Source organism: Lethenteron reissneri, chromosome 26 (assembly GCF_015708825.2).
Source record: "Lethenteron reissneri isolate LAM-NWPU_2019-01 chromosome 26, ASM1570882v1, whole genome shotgun sequence".
Lineage (NCBI taxonomy): Eukaryota > Metazoa > Chordata > Hyperoartia > Petromyzontiformes > Petromyzontidae > Lethenteron > Lethenteron reissneri.
The window spans coordinates 7,998,586-8,007,310 of record NC_083804.1 but is presented as its reverse complement, the minus strand read 5'-3'; the positions used below and the strand labels follow the sequence as shown (position 1 = coordinate 8,007,310).

The following is an 8,725-nucleotide window of genomic DNA, read 5'->3' as shown; positions in this document are numbered from 1 at the left end:
TGTTAAGGCTATATGGGGGATCTTTGTCTTTGTAGCGGTGGTGTAGCGGTTAGCGCGCTGCGCTTCGAACCCCGGCGACACGGGTTCGATTCCCGCTCACGGCCACGAACACCAGTGATGGCTATCTGAATCGGTCCTGTGCCTCCCCTAGGTCGACTCAGCCTCAAATGAGTACCTGGCGCGGTGCGTAAAAAAACATCACTACGAAGGAGACAAAGGCGGCCGGGCGTGGTGCTGGCCACCCACCCCCTCGTGTACCGTTCCGGCCTTCATAGGTGCTCGCTCACAGCACTTGCCCCAATAGTCTGTTACAGGCCATGACGGGTGACCGTCGTCTTTGTGTGTGTGTTGTTTTAGCCACACATCCCAACGTAGCAGGACATTCAATCAATCCATCCGTGCCTCAGAGATGGATCTGAAAACTTCCCAAGGAGGGGTGGGGGGGTCCCGAAATTCCAAGCTTCTCAAAGAGCTCCACCCCCCACCACCACCACCCCGACATTAACAACAACAACAATACAAAACACGTGCAATGCATTCCGCGTGGTAAATGTCAATAAAATAACAATCTTTGGCGTATCAAAGGGGGGGGGGGGGGGGGGGGTTGTCGCCCCGATGTCTTCCTCCCCATCCCCCACCCCCCACCGCCGCTTGCATCCGCCGCTGTTAAGGCTCGTTGAGGCCTTCGCCGGTGAAATGTCATCAACGTTGTTGGACAAACCAAGACGACGCATCATTCCGTGCCGCGCGCAATCTGCAGGGAGCTGGAGACGCCCCCTCCCTCCTCTCTCGCTCGGTCCCTTCTCTCGCCCCCCCCCCCCCCGGGTTTCTGAGGTCGAGCTGCGGTTGCCATGGCGACGCGGCGGTTTCCATGGCGACGCGCGCCTACCTCCTGCCCCCCCCTCTCCCCATCCCCCCTCCCCCCACTTTAATTGGCTCACGCCGACGCTCGTTCCGCTAGGCAACCAACCAACCAACCCGCCCGCGCATCAGACAACGCAGCGGGAAATAGTGAAGCAAATAAATAAATATTAAAAAAGAAACACAACGTCCATTGATATCATAATTTTATGAATTTCTGTGCCAATTGTCATCCTCATAATAATAATTCACGAAGTAACCCCTCGAGCGAGCGGCTGGCTTTCTGTCTCTGTCTGTCTGTCTCTCTGTCTGTCTCTCTCTCTGTCTCTTTGTCTCTCTGTCTGTCTCTCTCTCTGTCTCTTTGTCTGTCTCTCTGTCTGTCTCTCTCTTTGTCTCGTTGTCTGTCTCTCTGTCTGTCTCTCTCTCTGTCTCTTTGTCTCTCTGTCTGTCTCTCTGCCTCTCTGTCTGTCTCTCTGTCTGTCTCTCTCTCTGTCTCTTTGTCTCTCTGTCTGTCTCTCTCTCTGTCTCTTTGTCTGTCTCTTTGTCTGTCTCTCTCTCTCTGTCTCTCTGTCTGTCTCTCTCTCTGTCTCTCTGTCTGTCTCTCTGTCTCCTGCTTTCGCGTGGCGGTGCGAGCAACAGTTTTGTGAGCGGGTGAACGCCGAGGCCCTCCAACCGAACCACGGCGGCGGTGGACGCCGCACGGATTGTCGCCGTGGACCGCCGCGGTGTTGCGGCGGTCTACAGGCCATGAAGCGGTGTTGCGGAGCGCACTCGTCGGCGATGCGTCTCACGGTGTTTGGGCCTCACCGCAAGTCGCGGTCCGGCGACTCCTTGGGGGTGGCACGTGCACCCCCCCCCCCCCCCCAATGATCCGATCGAAATCCCTAATTTCGATCGGATCATTGAGGTTTATTAGTAATAAATCGGCATTTTGCGACCCTCACTGCCACTGTGTAGCATACTATTACGTGCCAGGGACTCTATGAGATGATAGGACAATAGTCTGAGTCCATAATTGGCAATTAGTAACGGCAAGCGGTTATAAGTGACCCACAGAATTGTGCGCAGTTGCGTATCCAGTCCACGACTTCCCTGAAGGCATCAACACCTTCAGCGAGAGCGATGCCGATCACACCACGCGGTTCGAATTCGACCCTCGATCGATGGCTGCGCCATCGCCGCACACGCGTCGGAGAAAAAGCAAGGAACGCGTCCTTACTTACTAACAACTCCGTACTTTCTAACAACTCCTCTTTAATTCTTAATTGCTGGAGGAGTTGCCACCCCTACCTGAAAATTCTGGCTCCGCCATTGATCTCACGTGCCCGCATCCGAGCGCCGGTTCGGTGTGGTTCGCAAGCCTCCGTGAGAGAGAGAGGGAGGGAGGGAGATAATCCCGGCACTTTAGCAACACACAACGACAAAGATCCCCCCCGGAGAGCCTTTAACAGAATGTTGGGGTGCTCGTGCTGTTAGCGACAACCTCTCAAGGCCGGCACGGCACACAACAGCATAGGCAACGCACCTGTGCCACACACACAGACAAAGGTCCCCCGTATAGCCCTTGGCAGACTGTTGGGAGGAAAGATTTTGATCGCAAACAGCATCGTCGTCGTCGTCATCATTGCCTTGCACGCATGTCACGTGACCTCACAGCCGCCACCGTTACTGCTCCTTCTTCATATTCTCATTATACGACTATCACTCGTCCTCCAAATCATTACATCCATCATCCAGTCATCATCATTTACTCTCATCAATTGCGCTTTCACCGAATTCACGCATAGGAGATTTGCCCCCCCCCCACGGCCCCCACCATTGCTTCCTCACGTCTATTTCATTCCTCATCTCATCTCCACAGTTACATTCACATCGTACCACTTTTAATTAGGTGTAAAGCGCCTCGGTGAAGGCGCTAATATAAATCCCTTCGGGAAAAGACGAGATCTCGCACAGCCTTGTCCAGACCACCAACATCAGCCGAGAGGTGAACGTGGCGGCTGAATAATTTTGGGTTAGATCGCGTAAATATATAAATGTGCGTCGTTAAATCCCACCACTACCACCTGACACAGCCAATTAGTAAGGTTTATCGCGTAAACAGAACGTGCCAATTCGTCACTAGTACAGCACCGCCGATGTGTTGGAGAGCCACGCCACAAATCTGTCTGTCGCCTGCTGAAGCTAGTTGCAATTATTGGCGAGACGTCGTACTCAGATTGTACATGGAGAGCCAAGCAACGGCAAATGTTGTGGCTTGGCTCTCCAACACACCGGTGAGCCAAGCCACAACATTTACAATCAGGCCACCAACGAATAACGCGGCCATCGCGACGGCAAGGAGACACGTGATGAGGCCGCTGTTTCCTCCTCCACGAGACTCATCGGCGGAGCAAGGGGGCCATCGATAACACGCACGGCCACGCGATGCCTCTGATTGGTGCTCGTGCATGCGCAGGGCTTGTCACTGCACGTCAATGGCACTTGCCTACAGGGAACAATATTCATGAAAATTCAGCACTTTGGAGAATTGATGAGAAGACACGACACGCAGGAACGTGCGTGCGTGTGTCGGGCTGGAAATGAGCAGCTCAAAGCCGAGACAAACTTTAATTTCACCAGGTTAGGTCCACGGAGCTGCATAGCTCTTTTCTTTTTTTCCCAGAAGCGACCTGGCCACAAATGATAGCAGCACAATGAAGCGGCTTATCGCGGGGAAATGCATTGCAGCCAAATCATCCAAACGCGTGATTCTAAATGCGGGCTGGGAAAAACTCGAGGACCCGGAGACAAATCCACGCCACCACGGAGAGAGAGAAAGAGAGAGAAAGAGAGAGAGAGAGACACGCAAACTCCAAATATTGACGCGTCGGGGGTCTGGGCTCGAACCCACGTGCCTCCGGCATGGCAGGCGAGGTTCAAGTTCAAATTCATGTATTAGGTGCAGCCCTGTGAGCCATTCGGCTCTTGAATCGGGTGCAACAAAAAAAAACATGAAAAAAACATGTTAAAGTGAATACGTGACTAAGTGCAAACAGAAAATCCAAGAAAAGACAGCAACATATTGCAGAAAAAAAATCACCGTACACCAACGCTGTGTGCAAACATCCCAGTGGGATGCGAGTCAAACAACCAACGACAACCACAAGACAACTTAGATTAAGGCCATCAGTCCAACTCCGCACCACAACAAACAAACAGGTCGGTGACATATCCGAGCGACCGTGGCGCCTCATTCCCCTTGACGCGGTAGAGCATTCGGGGTGGATTCGGTGGCTCAGAAGGTTCACCCCTTGTGCTGAACAACGAATGAACACGCTTCACGAGCCGACGTTCCAGGCAGCGCCCCGTCTTCAGAGCAAACGACAAAATCACGCGGGGACGTGAGATATATACTATATATTTATTTCTAAAATATACATTTGTGCTTGTGCGTCACTCCCAGCAGCCTCTAATTATTTGTCTTGGGCGCGTAGGAGTGAGACAAAAGGATTAGCTGGGGGGGGGGGGTGTGAGAGGTGAATGGGATGGAAGAGCGGTGGGGGGGGGGAAGGGCGGGGCTGATGTGGGTAGTGGAATTGAATTAATTACAGAAAAGAACACGGATCCATATGGTGGCAGCGGCTGTATTCGCGGCCCGTGTCTCGCTAATGCACCCCACATCGCCTTGCTCCCGATGCTTTGAGGACCCCTTCGCGTGGTGTGGGAGTGGTGGGGATGGAGGGGGGGCAGGCAGACGGGTGGGGGAGGGGCGAAGACTCGTTATGAGAGACGCGGGTTCGGGACTCGAAAACGATTTTGCCAGAATAATAATAATAAGGAGAAGAGTAATCCGGTCTGTGCAACACATGGTGCTATGTTGGTAAGTGGCGCTTGGTGGTGGCGGTGATGAGGATAGTGGTGACGGTGATGGTGATGCAACTTACCATCACAGCCCACCACGGGCCATCATGGACCATCAGAGCCCATCACATCACATCACTGCCCATCACAGCCCATCACGGGCCACCACAGCACATGACATCACATCTCGTCATAGCCCATCACATCCCATCACGGACCATCACAGCCCATCACATCCCATCACGGACCATCGCCGACCATCGCGAGACTTTCTGCAGACTGGCTCCGTGTCACCCTCGAGCCGTATCGACGCATTTGCGTCGCGCCCATGGGGATCGACGGGCGGCTTCGCGTGACCACGTGGCTCGACATGCCCCGTGCATTGCCCGAGTACATCCATCTTTCTGCTGTTGCCTTCCCGCCTGGGAATCCCCTAGGTCGACTCAGCCTCAAATGAATACCTGGTGCGATGTGTGAAACATCGTCACTGGGGAGACAAAGGCGATCGGGCGTGGTGCTGGCCACCCACCCCCCCCCCCCCCCGTGTACCGTTCCGGCTTTCATAGGTGCTCGCTAACAGCACTTGCCCTTACAGTCTGTTACGGCTATACGGGAGCTCTTTGTCTTTGTGTGGTTGTCAACGGAAAGCGAACTCGGTTCGCAGGGTTCATCGTTTATTGAGGGCTCGGCTAACAGCGATTGCCCCGAAAGTATTTTACCGGCTGTATGGGGGAGTTTTGTCTTTGCATACTGCTGTGTGTGTGTGCGTGTGTGGCTCTGTGTGTGTGGCTCTGTGTGTGTGTGTGACTCTGTGTGTGTGTGGCTCTGTGTGTGTGTGACTTTGTGTGTGTGTGTCTCTGTGTGTGTGTGTGGCTCTGTGTGTGTGGCGCTGTGTGTGTGTGTGTGGCTCTGTGTGTGTGACTCTGTGTGTGTGTGTGGTTCTGTGTGTGTGTGTGGCTCTGTGTGTGTGGCTCTGTGTGTGTGTGGCTCCGTGTGTGTCTCTGTGTGTGTGTGGCTCTGTGTGTGTGTGTGTATCTGTGTGTGTAACTCTGTGTGTGTGTGGCTCTTTGTGTGTGTGGCTCTGTGTGTGTGTGTCTCTCTGTGTGTGTGTGGCTCTCTGTGTGTGTGTGGCTCTGTGTGTGTGTGGCTCTGTGTGTGTGCGCGTGTGTACATTGGGATGGCCGAACATCCCATTGTAGTGAGGCCCCTGCTGAATAAAACCCCCTGCCAGTTCTTGAGACTCACTGAGTCTTGTCTGGGTGATTACAGATTAACGCGCGGCCACCACTACCACTCGTGATTAATTGCAGCATTTACAATTCTCCGTGAGTTGCGCCCTATCGCGTATTTGACACGCGCGCGCAGACACGTGCGGCTTTACGCCACGCGCGCGTGTCTCTTGAAGCAAAGTTATTCATACCCGTTATGAATTTAATTCCATTATACATTTCATTTAATCATCATCATCGATGGTTATGATGATGGATGGGCGGTCGAGGTTTCTGGGTAAATAAACCCGAGAGATCAGTGAGCTGAGCAGAATCGCGCTCTGGCACCGCGGACCCACTCATCGTGCACGCGCCACGGATCCCTGATACCCGAGTTCGACACCGGGTCACGGATTCTTCTTGTTTTTTGTGTCCCAACGATGTTCCCCGCGCGGTCATTTCCAGCACGCGGGAACGAAACGTCGAGTCGCTCCTGCTGCTGCTGCTCCTGCTGCTGCTGCTCCTGCTGCTGCTGCTCCTGCTGCTGCTGCTGCTCCTGCTGCTGCTGCTCCTGCTGCTGCTCCTGCTGCTCCTGCTCCTGCTGCTGCTGCTGCTCATGCTGCTGCTGCTCCTGCTGCTGCTGCTCTGCTGCTGCTGCTGCTCCTGCTCCTGCTGCTGCTGCTGCTCCTGCTCCTGCTGCTGCTCCTGCTGCTGCTGCTGCTGCTCCTGCTGCTGCTCCTGCTGCTGCTGCTGCTCCTGCTGCTGCTGCTCCTGCTGCTGCTGCTCCTGCTGCTGCTGCTGCTCCTGCTCCTGCTGCTACTGCTGCTGCTGCTCCTGCTGCTGCTGCTGCTCCTGCTGCTGCTGCTGCTCCTGCTCCTGCTGCTACTGCTGCTGCTGCTCCTGCTCCTGCTGCTCCTGCTCCTGCTGCTCCTGCTGCTCCTGCTCCTGCTGCTGCTGCTGCTGCTCCTGCTGCTGCTGCTCCTGCTGCTGCTGCTCCTGCTGCTGCTGCTCCTGCTGCTGCTGCTCCTGCTGCTGCTCCTGCTGCTGCTGCTCCTGCTGCTGCTCCTGCTGCTCCTGCTGCTACTGCTGCTCCTGCTCCTGCTGCTGCTGCTGCTCCTGCTCCTGCTGCTGCTCCTGCTGCTGCTGCTCCTGCTCCTGCTGCTGCTCCTGCTGCTGCTGCTGCTCCTGCTGCTGCTCCTGCTGCTGCTGCTGCAACCCGACGACACAACCCGACAGCAGCAACAGGGGAGAGGGAAATCTACACAGGCCCCGGAGCCTCCCCCTAAGTAGACTCGGCCTTAAATAAGAACTGCACCTGGCACGCTGCGTAAATGTTAAGCAGTGGAGAGAGAGAGAGACGAAGGTGTCTGGGCGTGGTGCTCCCCACACACGCACGTGTGTATGCATAGCGTGTATGCGTGTGGGTGGCGGTGGCGCAGTGGTTAGCTCCCCTAGGTCGACTCAGCCTAAAACGAGCGCCTGGTCCGATGTGTAAACACCCCCACTGTGGATGCAAAGGCGGCCGGGCCTGCTCGTGCTGCCCTCCGCCACCCCCTCGTGTGCCGTGCCGGCCTTAATAGGTGCTCGCGAACAATGCTTGCCCCAATAGTGTGTTGAGGCTATACGTGGGGGCAGGGGAGTCTTTGTCGCGTGCCTCAGGTGTAAGCGATTCCAGAGTCCGACAGAAATTCCGCGAGGGCCGTCTGGACTCGGGACAGAAGCAGTTACTCGTGTTGGGCGATTCGAAAAAAGAAACTCCCTCTCAATGGGTCTGCAGGGCTAGCAGCCACATCCACCCCCTCCCCCCCACCGTCTCAGATCTCCCCCCCCCCCACACCCTCCCTCCCCCCACACTCCTCTTTCCTCCCCACCTCCTCTCCACCCACCTCCTTCACGCACGCGGCGGGGAATGAGACATTTGGCTAATTCCGTCAATGAGAGTTGAGCGTCATTTGGGAAGAAACGAGGAGTAGCTGGGGAGAGCCCCCCCCCCCCGACCACGCGCGTAGGTGGTGGTGGTTGTTGTGGTGGTGGGGGTTGTGGTGGGGGTGAGGTGGTTGACGTGGGGGGTGACACTCAAAAGTTCCGCGCGGATGGATTAATTTCGCGGCCACGCCTCGAGCCAGCGACTCTTGGTGCAAACCTCTCCGTGGACCCCCCCCCCTCCGTCGCTTGCGCTGCCATCTCCCCGTCACCCCCCCCCCCCCCCCGCAGCGAGCAATCATCTCGGGTTTGTTGCACCGCGAGGCGCGACCCACCGGCTTGGGAATGTGGAACTTCCCACTGCTGAGCGAGCGAGTGAGTTTCGACTCATTTGCAAGCGGGAAGTGCAATCGCAGGTGGTGCATTCATTGGTTCGCCCAACGCGAAGCGCTCAGCTCGCCTCCTTCACGTCGCTCCGAGCGTCCACTGGACGCAACTCGCGGTTCCCTCCGAACTCCCTCAAACTTCCCACGCACTCGACGTCTGTCCCAGCTCATCGCGTCGCCTGCTACACCTGACGAGCCGTCTCGTTCCCGTTACCCCCCCACCCCTCTCTGCCACCGCCCTCTGAGCTCCAACTCAACGTTCTGCTGCTCCCATTGTAATTGAGCTGTCAGAATCACACGTGTATTTCTCACTGTGTATTTCTCACTGTGTATTTCGCTCACTGTGTATTTCTCACTGGGTATTTCTCACTGTTTATTTCTCACTGTGTATTTCTCACTGGGTATTTCTCACACGTGCATATCTCACTGGGTATTTCTCACTGTGTATTTCTCACTGTGTATTTCTCACGGTATATTTCTCACTGTGTATTTCTCACGGTATAT

The 8,725-nt window shown here is 55.5% G+C and overlaps 1 pseudogene; it reads right to left on the bottom strand.

Moving 5' to 3' along the window:
• LOC133347949 (UPF0746 protein DDB_G0281095-like) overlaps positions 1-8,392 on the bottom strand; it is a 75,701-nt pseudogene extending 67,309 nt beyond the window's left edge.
• Between the last annotated feature and the right edge of the window lie 333 nt (positions 8,393-8,725).